At 37.7% G+C, this 12,800-nt stretch overlaps 2 pseudogenes; both read right to left on the bottom strand.

The window, feature by feature from the left end:
- Positions 1 to 250: 250 nt before the first annotated feature.
- LOC149202748 (F-box/kelch-repeat protein At5g15710-like) lies at positions 251 to 1,506 on the bottom strand (annotated as a pseudogene).
- A 3,682-nt stretch (positions 1,507 to 5,188) lies between these two features.
- LOC149202747 (F-box only protein 6-like) lies at positions 5,189 to 12,067 on the bottom strand (annotated as a pseudogene).
- Between the last annotated feature and the right edge of the window lie 733 nt (positions 12,068 to 12,800).

Raw genomic sequence — 12,800 nt, 5'->3', positions numbered from 1 at the left:
ATTTTGCCTCTTTGACTATTTCTGTAGATATGAAAGCGTTGATAGGGAAAACTCAAATATAAAGTCAAGCCTATCCATGGAGAAATGTCCTTCTACATGGGCCACTCAACAAAAATCCATCTAAATGAGCAACATTCCCTATCTTTGTCACATAATTACAGAGAGACACAAATGAAGGTAAGAAAGCCCACATTTTGAATGAAATTTACGAGATTGCATTATCGGGAATAGGTTAACTAAGATACTTGCATTATACCATCGCGTCAAGGTAGGGCTCCAATGCAAGGAAAAACCAGCTTGGATTACACAAGCAACTGTAAAGAGGATAGTGTGGCAATCCACACCATCTATTCTCCAAAAGATCATACATGAAAATGACTGGAGAGTAGTTTCTGTAAAATAAAATCTTGCCCCAAAGACCAATAGTGAAAAAGTGATTAAGATTACCATGACTGAATTTACTGAAGAGATGGTCGAGCACACTGCACACTTTCTTCCATTGCTTGGCAGTCTCATCGAGCTCCCATATACTAATTTTCTTCAAAGCTCCAAGCTCCTCGATACCCTCAACAAGAATCAAGGACCCCTCATGCTCCAGTATATGTGGGAAAACCATAGGGGGTATGGTAACCTCAATCAAATCCAAAGTTTCGGCATCAACATCAAAGGGAAACAAGCGATCAGGACCATGGCTGAGGCAGAACAAAATTCCATCTAAATGAGAAACATTCCACAACATGGCAAACCTCCCATCAAAACTACCACAAATTTTCCATGAATCAGTCCTAGAATCATACACCTGTGAAGAAATCCCATGAACAATACTTACAACCAAAATTTGATACTCACTGTCTCTCTCTAGATACACCACCATTGCTACCACATAGGGGGACTTCATAGGTAACATGGGAGGACAAATTCTATGGGTTTTGGTGAATAAATTACAGATAATAAGGGACCCCTTTCTATTCTCTACTATCAACAGACCCCCACCTGATACTATAGGCTGGCTAAGCCTTGAACATGTTATAGAACAAGGGCATGAAGATGACATGTAGGACATGGGAATAACAACCCACTTGTCATCTATACGATTATAGGCAGCAACAACATTTCTATTACAATTTTTTGCAAACAGAATGAAGAAAAGTTCTTGCGGGGTTAGCATTTTGTAGGCCATTATAAATGAATCTGAGTGCACACCATTGAATTCCAGGCTGTGAAAACTCTCAACATCCTGAACAGGTTCGAAATTGACAGTCTAGCGAAGATACTCTCCCACAAATGATATGGAATATCAATAGTTTGCAGTCCCTATATTTCACTCTACTCCTTCACGTCAAGAGCCAATCTAAAAAGCAATCAAAAAGCCTCCCTCTCCCTTAAAAACTTCACAAGTCATGAGTTCAAGGTCATTTCCCAACATTATCAATTCACCATTGTCCTTGTTTGAAGAATCGAGATAATAAGGGTTACAATTGTATCCAAATCTATGATAGCATGCATATGTGCACTACCATTGATGAATTATCAGATGCCACTTTTTATTCTCTTTATCAACAAACAATACATTTTTATTCAATTTCAATAACTGCCTTAATATATATTTCACAGTATTCCTACTGACTGGGTAGTTACCATGTTGTTTGGTCAAATGTGGAATTTTCCATCCTGGAAATGTCCTACTGCAACTGATTTATGTTTATCTTCTAAAAAAGAAATCATGAAAATACTGCTTTCTGACAGATTTTTAAAGTAGATTCTATAGACAATGCGAGACTAAGAATATTCAAAAATATGACCATATAGCTTGTTGGAAATTCAACAATACCCATATTCAGCACAGGGACTCAAACACAATACATGTGGGACTCATACATGACATTGGCATTGATAATAATGCATACAATGAAAAGTTAATATAGAAGATATTTTTATAAAATCCCTTGCATACAAGAGGCCAAACTTATTATTCTGTAGACATTTTGAGAAACTATCAAGGTTTATAGTTTTATAATTAATTGATTTATCATAGCTATCCTCTCTCATATAATTGCCAATGATATCCATTACAAGAAACACTTCAGCTTTGAAACTGTAGCTCTAGAATGTGGAGATATGTATCCTAATAAGAGATTTATATACAATCACATGTCAAGTTATTCTAAGGTGCACAAAAATATTCTCCCAGTCTGAACAGAAAAGCAATTCTAAGGTACTACAATTCCATTCAAACTGCAACTCCAATTTTAAGAGTAACAAGACTTTGCAAAAGGTAGTGCAATTGGCAGGAAGTGATAATGGAAAGCATCCCAATAATATTTTTGGAGAACATAACTCCAAAAACCTCCCAACATCTGATGTCCTCCTTGCCACAATGCCTGTTATACACAAACAAATAAAACTTTACGAAAATGTACACATCTAGGATTTTTGAAATATATTTGCGCATGCAGCCAAACATATCAAAGATGAAAAACTAATCACTGGAATACAAATATCAAATAGCTCTACTAATGGCTATGGGAAAACCTGAAAGCACAAAAAAAATGTGTTCCCGCAGGAAAAGTGAAATAGTTCAGTTCTAATAAGTGGTGCTTCACAGTATCCTATTGGAGTTGTGCTTAAATAGGGAGGTCACCCAGTATCTCCTTCCTCTACCTCCCTATGGAAGTAAGGAAGAAGCTTCTCTGTCATACAAACCAAAAATAAAAATAGAAAGAAGACCAGAATATGGACTTCACCTAACAGATCTGAAAGTAAGAAATTCAAAGTAAGTCAGGGTGAAGGTGATCCTTTTTGCAAAACCCAAAGTCTCATCCTAGGTAAAGATTTATCTAGGTCCTAACTGAATGGCCATCTCCTAGATCTCATCCTGCTTTCGTGAAGGGATGGTTCATGCTTGCACCACAACACTAATACTATTATTGTTATCCGTCTGTCTCTAGTAGGAAAGAAATAAGGATAGCCAACAGGCCCATTCTGTTTTTGGACTAAATAAGCACAGTAGTGCAGGAAGGATTAAGGAATTCTTCAATTCATTCATAAGGACCATGTTGGATTGGTATTAAGGGTTCATTGGATTAAGGAAGTCGAAAGGACAAGCAACATTATAGATAGTCGCATTGGTGCCAGGATTGGGGAGGTCCTATTTCTTAAGGTCCTTTAGGTAGGGACAGGGAAAGTTTAGCCTTTCTGGGGAATATTGGCAAGGAAAACCCATTCGCAGTTGTTCATTGATTGGAAAAATCTTATTCTTCGATCTAGAACATCACTCAAACCTTGAGAACCAACCAGACAATTCACCTAGCCCTTTTGACGAACAAAATGAAGGCTTTTCAACAAAAAATTAACCTAGTACAAGGGCTTGGAAATACCTTTCTAGTAGTAACCACCTCGCCTTGAAAACATCCTGTGCTCTTCCACCACTTGAATTGAGTTGAAAAATTTGAACATTCACCGATGCAAAATAGGTGACAATTTTATTTGTTCTATAGAAGTATGAGTTGGGATAACTGTGAAAAGTGGAGATACACTCTAATATGCCATTCTCTGAAATTATATTCAATGAAGTTATTCTCCTTCATTTTGATAGTAGAAATAAGTGGCAATGTTTTTTTTCTTGTAGAATTATGAGTTGGGACAACTGTTTGAAAACTAAATTGCTCTTGTATGCTTCTAATTGTGTTGCTATAAGAAAATTCTTATGAACTCTATTATAAGTGGATTAAGATCCTCTCATTGTTCACTTCTGGCATTAGTAGCTTAAGAGACAATTGGGGAAGTAAATGTGGCAGATGATGTGGGAAAACTATTACTAACTCATTAACAACAAATGAGACATCAACACAACAATCACACTTCATTTTTAGAATATAGAATAGCACAACCTAACCCTTACACTTCATATTATACCATGAATATGAAATTTCTTAAACCATAACAATCTTTTGTGTTCACATCTGAAATAAGGCTGCCATGTGCCATGGTTGGGATTTAAACTTTGCATCCACATTCTATTTAAGTGTAGAATGGGAACTACCTTCTTTGTTTGCATGAACTCTTGTCCAAACACCACCTAATAGTCATCCAATAGAACAATGGTGAGAATTTCCTTCTAATCCATTCCCCCAACTTGATTCAAACATCCTTCACCATACCAACAATTATCTGCTCATTTGAGTTAATGGATTTGAATGAGGTTTGAACTGACTCAAAATACAATCATAGACTCCTCACTACATCCTCTCTCACAAAGTTATGAGTCGTGGCACTCCAGCTACTTCCATAGTCAAATTGATATTCATTGCAAATATATCTTCCTACAACAAGATACAAAGAAGCGTTAAGTAATGTCAACCAAACTGTGGAAAAAGGTCTTCCTCCAAAAAGATACATCATAATCAGAGAGCTGAGAAAAGTTAGCCAAATTGATGAAAGGGCTTGCTATAGATTTATTCAGGACCAACCAAAAAATTTTATATTCTGGAATGCGACATGGCATGCTCGAAATCCCCAAGAAATGCATGGGAAAGAAGGTTGAATTCACCCCAAAAAGAGTGATTCTAAGATGGATTTGACTTAAAATATGCAGAAGTCAGTCTAGCGCCATAAGAAAAGTAAGAAACACCTATAGCATAAGTACCAACAACATTAGTAACAAGGGTGGATCTAGAACCACCTACAAAAGCAAGGGTGGAAACATATGTTCGAAAGCCAGTTGTTTAGTATCCTACAGTGGTTGTAGAGCCAGATGTTCCAGATTGTATCTTAGTTTGTTCGTGAATCAAATAGTAGCATTAGTTAGTCAATTACATGGCTAGGGAACATTGTATGAGCTTGGAAGCAAAGAGATAGGATAAAATCCTAATGAAATTGGACCAAATAATTCGTTTGTTACAAATATGAAATGTTGATCACTTCTCCAACCTGCAATGCTTATCAATAAAATTTTCTGATTCTTGTTAGCAAGACTATTTGAGGTTGCCTCTTTCACTATTTCTATAGATATGAAAGGCCTAATAGGGAAAACGCAAATATAAATTCAAGCCTATCCATGGAGAAATGTCCTTCTACATAGGCCAATTACTAAATGAGCAACATTACCTATATTTATCACATACTTACAGAGAGACACAAATGAAGGTAAGAAATCCCACATTTTGAATGCAATTTAAGAGATATTGTATTATACCATCACGTCAAGGCGGGTCTCCATTGCAAGGCAAAACCAGCTTGGCTTACACAAGCGACTATAAAGAGGAAAATGTGGCAATCCACACCATCTATTCTCCAAAAGATCATACATGAAAATGACAAGAGAGTAGTTTCTATAAAAGAAAATCTTGCCCCAAAGACCAACAATGAAAAAGTGATTAAGGTTACCGTGACTGAATTTACTGAAGAGATGATCAAGCATACTGCACACTTTCTGCCATTGCTTGACAGACTCATCGAGCTCCCATATACTAATCTTCTTCAAAACTCCAAGCTCCTCGATACCCCCAACAAGAATCAAGGACCCCTCGTGCTCCAGTATATGTGGGCAAACCATAGGGGGCATGATAACCTCAACCAAATCACAAGTTCTAGCATCAACATCAAAGGCCAACAAGTGATCAAGACCATGGGTGAGGTAGAACAAAAAGCCATCTAAATGAGCAACATGCCCCAACATGGCAAAACTCCCTTCAAAACTACCACAAATGTTCCATGAATCACTCCTAGAATCATACACCTATGAAGAAATCCCATCAACAATACTTTTAACCAAAATTTGATACTCATTGTCTCTCTCTAGATACACCACCATTGCTACCACATAGGGAGACTTCATAGGTAACATGGGAGGCAAAATCCTATGGGTTTTGGTGAATAAATTATAGAGAACAAGGGACCCCTTTTTGTTCTCTGCTACCAACAGACCCCCACCTAATACTATAGGCTTACGAAGCCTTGAACATGTTACAGAACAAGGGCATGAATATGACATGTACGACATGGGAATAACAACCCACTTGTCATCTGTAGGATTATAGGCAACAACAACATTTCTATTACAATTTTCTGCAAACATAATGAATAAAAGGTCTTGCGGGGGTAGCCTATTGTAGGCCATCAGAAATGAATCCGACTGCACACCATTGGATTCCAGGCTATGCAAACTCTCAACATCCTGAACATGTTTGAAATCGACAATCTAGCCAAGATATTCTCCCACAAATGATATGGAATATCAGTTGCTTGCAGTCCCTGTATTTCGCTCTACTCCTTCATGACAAGAACCAATCTAAAAAGAAATAAAAAATCCTCTTACTCCCTTAAAAACTTCGCAAGTCATAAGTTCAAGCTCATTTCCCAAAATTATCAATTCATCATTGTCCTTATTTGAAGAATCGAGATAATACGTTTTACAATTGTATCCAAGTCTACAATAGTGCGCATCTGTACACTACCATTGATGAATTATCACATGCCACTTTTTATTCTCTTGATTAGTAAACCATCCATTTTTATTCAATTTCAATAAAAACCTTAATATATGTTTCACAGTATTCCTGTGATTAGTTAGTTACCATGTTGTTTGGTCAAATGGGGAATTTCCCATCGTGGAAATGTCCTACTACAACTAATTTATCTTTATCTTCTAAAAAATAAGTCATGAAAATACTGCTTTCAGCTAGATTTTGAAAGCAGATTTTGTAGACAATGTCAGACTAAGCAAATTCAAAAATATGACCATATAGCTTGTTGGCAATTCAACAATACCCATATTCATCACATGGACTCAAACACAATACATGTGGGACTCCCACGTGTGAAAAATAAAATGATGGGTTTCAAGTAAATTTAGAGTAGCTTCTGATTGGATGACACTGAAATTATGCCACAATACACAACATTCCCACTTCCATCCCCATATTTGTATTTCATTTTTTTTGTGAATTATAATTTCTGGCATCTAATAAGTACCCTTGTTATATACATAGAATATATTTAAAAAAAATCCCTTGCATACAAGAGGCCAAAATTATTATTCTATAGACAGTTTGAGAAACTATCAAGGCTTATAGTTTTATAATGAATCGATTTATCATAGTTATCCCCTCTCATATAATTGCCAATGATTTCCATTACAAGAAACACTTCATCTTTCAAGTTGTAGCTCCAGAATTTGGAGATATGTATTGGCCATAAAGAAGCGCATTGAACTCCTATGGACATTCAAATACTAGGCAAGCCAATGCAGAAACAATCTTCCTGGATGATTTTCTCATGAATCTATACACCATCTCAAAATGAGTAAACCACCAAATTTCTCAAGGTCATGATAATCACCTGTTTCACATTTTCTCACTTACATTCCCATGATAGCTTACCGCAAACAAAAAAAACTAGGTTTTAATAAACAATACGAACATCACAACTACTAAATATATCCTAATCATAGATTTATATACAATTACATGTCAAGTTGTTCTAAGGCACACAAAAAAATTCTCCTTGCCTAAAAAGCAAAGCAATTCTAGGGTACTGGAATTCCATTCAAATTGCAACTCCCATTTTAAGAGTAACAAGACTTTGAAAAAGGTAGTGAAATTGGCATGAAGTGATCACTGATAATGGAAACCATCCCAATAATAGTTTTGGAGAACATACCTCCAAAAACATCCCAACATATGATTTCCTCCTTGCCACAATGCCTGCTATACACAAACAAATAAAACTTTACGAAAATGTACACATATAAGATTTCTAAAAAATATTTGCGCATGCAGCCAAGCATATCAAAGATGAAAAACTAATCACTAGAAGACAAATATCAAATAGATCCACCAATGGATATGGGAAAACCTGAAAGCACAAAAAAAAGGTGTTCCCGCATGAAATGTGAAATAGTTAAGTTCTAATAAGTGGCGCTTCACAGTGTCCTATTAGAGATGTGCTTAAACAAGGAGTTCAACCGATCTTCCTCTACTTCCCTATGGAAGTAAGGAAGAATATTCTCCGTCACACAGACCAGAAAGAAAAACAAAAAGTAGACTAGAATACAGACTTCACCTAATGGATCTGAAAGTAAGAAATTCGATGTAAGTCGGGGTGCAGGTGATCTTTTTTGCAAAACCCAAAGTCTCATTGTAGGTAACGGTTTATCTAGGTCCTGACTAAATGGCCCTCTCCTAGATCTCATCCCACTTTCGTGAAGGGGTTCTTTGATCCAGAACATCACTCAAACCCTAAGAAACAACCAAACAATTGGTCTAGTCCTTCTGACGAACAAAACGAAGGATTTCCACAAAAAATTAACACAATTCAAGGGCTCAGAAATACCTTGTTAGTAGTAACCACCACGCCTCACACATTAGACAAAGGACACACCCACACTGTATACTTCACACACCTTCACTGTAAAATTTACACATGCACAACTTATACTCCTAGAGCTCAACAATGGAGATTGTCTAATTGATACAAGCGAATCCTCGAATTCAACGCTACCCTCAATTTATTGGAATGGTAGAGGGCGATTGCAACCAAATACGACCTACAAACCAGGAAATCGAGGCGATTGCAAGCAAATCCAACCTCCAAACCAGGAAATCAGGGCGATTGCAAGCAAATCCAACTTCCAAATCAAGCGAATCGGGCCTTTGGACTGTTTATCTGCCTTATTTTTTATGGCTAAAATATAATAATTATTTATTTTTTAAATAAATTTTGGGCTAACTATAGAAAATGGGTGTAATATAAAAAAAATTGCCCTTCCAAAATATAAAACCCCTTAAATTTTGCCCTTGGGCTAAGATTCGCCCCTAAAATATTCTATGCATGCTAGGGCATGACATCACTAGTGTAGAAAGTGTGAAATCCCTTCTAAAGTGATAACAAGTCATTGTCGTCATCAATCATTGCAAATAAAATAACTACATCTATCAAGAAGTTACAATGCTAGTATAGGACATATTGTCATCTTCTGGGAACACCTGATATCCAAGCAATGTCCTAGCTTAGATCACCAACATCCAAGGTCCTAATGTTGAGGGAGGGTCTCATTAATTATGCCAAGTCATCCTCAAGGTCAATGTCCCTCAGAAAGTTCCCAACATCCTCTGTCAAAGTGCACTGCATCATCGTCAAAATGGTTATACATCAACTATGGAATGTTGGAGAAGCATCATATCATCTCTCAAGGGATCCTCGTTGCACTTGAAAGGAACATCTATGCATACTAAAGGAATCAAGTGAAATCAACATCATGGGTATAAGAACCATAAGAGCATTAAGGTTGACCATATTTAATGTCATATCCATCAAAGTACTTCACACAAGTATAATGTTCAGTCTTACTAGCTTATCCTTCAGTCTTACTTATCCTTCAGTCTTACTAACTTATCATCGTGCACAAGTTACAATACTTAGGTATGGGAGGGTTATCACTTGACCCTATTAGGTGCTTCCAACCCTAAGGGGAGGAACAATTCCAAAGCCAACCCTTTAAAATGATAAGTGAAGCTGATAGATGTTATGGCATGGGGTTATTTCATGAAAGGTGTCATGATCTTATACTAGGTTATTTATAACCATCGTCCATGGGCACCTTTGTAGAGGGAGTGGTATTTTTCCATGGCATAGGAGAATCTAGGTTAGAGCCTTAGAATCTCTGACGTAACCAATTCAAATGCAACAACAAACTACTTTTCACAGTGGAATAAACATTGCAGTAAATCAATACTTGCACAAATAGCTTTTTATAATGTTTCAACAACCCAACTTTGTTATATTAAAAAACTATAATACAACTATCTAGGGCTCCCGTACCAGGGATCATGGCCCTCATACAATCACTGATACAAAAATACAAACTAAGGTTTGGAGTTAACAATTATGGCAACCAATCTACCCTAAACAAGATACAATTGATTGTCTACATAATGTATCGCGTCTCACGACTTCTCTTGGTCATACCCTGAACACAACTGGTGGTCCTTCTACTCCCAATTTGTAGCTCTGCCTCTATTAATGGATCTTGCTTATTTAGGTCATTGAATACGACTCTCCAATCTTCCCTCTAGTTGATAATTATTCCATCAATGAATCAACACATAGGGTCTTCTTGTGAGTTGTTCACGACTCCAATTGTGAACAACTCCTAGACTACCCATTGTTGCTCCTCATCTACTCCTCAACACTTAGGGACTTCTTCCCTCTATTGTCTTTTTGTGCTGCTTCAATAAGGCAAACTTAGGGCATGGAGGATTTCCCTCTATCATTGTAAGATTTCGTTCTCTTCAACAAAATTGGGCTTGAGAAACTGCTCCCTTGACTTCCTTCTTTTCTCCTTCAAAGATTAGTCCCTGAGCATCACGCAATTTTTCCTCTTCGAGAAGAACTAATAGTCCTTCACAGGTCTGCATTTAGGGAATAAGGAACACCTACGTGCTGCCCTCCAAATAGCCACAATGTGCCCTTCAAACTGTCCAACCTTGGACCATTTATCCACTAGCAAAACATCACCAAAAGGAAACTAACATACCTTGTTCTTTACTCCTCTTACAACTTAGTTTTGTGTCCTTGTTTCAAAATTCAGAACTCTGGATAGGCCATGTTGTAGATACAACTACAATCCTTCCAACTCAACCTCTTCAGCTCCAAATGTCTGTGGTTTCCTTTCCTTTAACATGTCAGTCCCTTCGTTGGTCCTTAAGACACCTTCCAACCCACTGTTACACCTTCTCAACCCTCAAAAAAGATACCACGGGAGTTCGGACTCCTACAAAAAATTCTCGACCTATTTTCAAGAAGATTCTTCCACTGAACTTGGCATAGAACCACTCCTCCTCTTCGTTGATTGCTTCTGCTCTAATGTGGCCTAAACAATCATGAGAAATTAACCCAAAACTTACTTCTTTCCTCCTTTGCTTGACCTCCTAGAGTTGTGGTAGCCTCATAGATGTATCTTGTGATGTTTTGCACCTTAGATGTGAGGAATGAGGTGTCTCCCCCCTCCTATTTATAAAAATTTCTTGGGCAATGTCTAGCCCTTAAGGGAACCTCCTTAAGTCAAGGTTGACTTGTTCTTTGTGCCACAAGCCCACACAAAACAGTAAAAACATATTTTTTTCTCAATCTACATGGACTCTCTTGGTGCTTGAATCGGCCCCTTGCTCCTCTAAGAGTGATCTTCCATCTCCAAGTTCCATGTCACCAAAAGTCTTCTTCGTTTCACGCCCATAAGCATGGGTGAAAAGCCCACACCTTGGGTTCTTAGCCCACAAAGCCATTTTTGTGGTGCCAATTTCTCCACAACCCTTAACCCTAGGATTTAGAGTACCTCCCAAGCAATGAATCTCAACACTCCCTCTTAGTGAGGGAGGTACTTCCAAGACTAGGAAGTAACCCGTCATCACTATCACCGCTGGTGAAACTAGCCCAACTCCCAACGCTTATCACTCGAGCATACCCAAAAGCATGAACTATGCCCTTCTCGGAAGTGTCATTGCCACTGGAAGCCTTCCACTTCTTCTTCTCTTGAAATGATTTCAATCCATTCCATGATTCCTTCTTGCCAGTTGTAGCAACACCCTTTCTCCCCACTGATAATGCACTCTTCTTGGGCTGCACATTCTCCCTTTGAACCTGCAAAACTTTGCTAGAACTCAGCTCCCTCTAAACCTCTAGAACATGGACCTTATCCTCCTTCTGCTTTTCATGATCTATAGGCTTTTCATCATCCGATATAGACCATTCTCCCTAACTCCAATGACCACTCCATTAGAGCTAGAGCCTTTGGGCCTGAACTTCACTTTCCCATCTTGGAAAATCATGTCAAACCCCTTATGCTCGATCACTGAGATAGGCAATATATTATATCTAAGATCTGTACATACAGTACATCCTGAACTCGCATCAACTGACCTAAATCCATCCTGAATGGCACGACATCTAATCCTCTGATCTCTTTCCGATTCATGTCACCCACTACCATGTGCAACTTCAAGTCCCACTCAGCGAGAGTCTCGAACACATCCTGCGAATCTATCATATGCTTCGACTCATCATTGTCCATGTACTGTGCAATCTCGTCGACAGTGTTGTAACATAAATAGTTTTGATAAGTTAGATATTTATAAAAGAGGGTATGAAAAAATGAAGAAACAAAAAATAGAATAAAAAGAATGAAAATATGAAAAATTGTGAAAAAATATGAAAATAAACCCCATCAAAAGAAAAACAAATGTACAAGTGAGCAAGCTTAAATGCCGCTTGAAATAAATAATGTTTGAATCATACAGTGAAATCATGATCAAACATGTTTAAATTTATGTTTTAAGATTAGAAAATTGTTGGACACCTAATCCTCTAAGGGTTGGTGTGGAAGCTAAATAGCCTAAGGAAGTCCAAGAGACCTTGGAATACAAAATGAAAGGTCATATGAATGTACTATAAATGTATATCATTTTTTAATAATAGATACTCTCTCATGCTTATCATTCATCTGATGTTTCTGCCATATATGTGTCTAACATGGTATCAGAGCGGGCGTACTCCTGCCCTTCTCCAATTTGAGCCACTTGTGTTGTGGCCTCTCTGTGCATGTCAATTTTGCATTCCTGTGGATAGAACTCCCATTATTGTGTGCATGCCTATTTCATACTGCACACTGTCCAGCTGACCTCTCTCAGCTAGATTTGTGCTGGGTTCTCTATCCACTCCCTCAAATAGCAAAAAACACACCCACCTGGACTCTGCACCTGAGCGCTCTGCTAAAGGTGTGTAGAATAGAAGAAGAACGCAGAGAA

This window comes from Pinus tabuliformis, chromosome 2_1 (genome assembly GCF_031772625.1).
Source record: "Pinus tabuliformis cultivar Carrire ecotype Pingquan chromosome 2_1, CPIR1, whole genome shotgun sequence".
Classification (NCBI taxonomy): Eukaryota; Viridiplantae; Streptophyta; class Pinopsida; order Pinales; family Pinaceae; genus Pinus; species Pinus tabuliformis.
The sequence above is the reverse complement of the archived record's forward strand: the minus strand, read 5'-3'. Positions and strand labels throughout refer to the sequence as shown.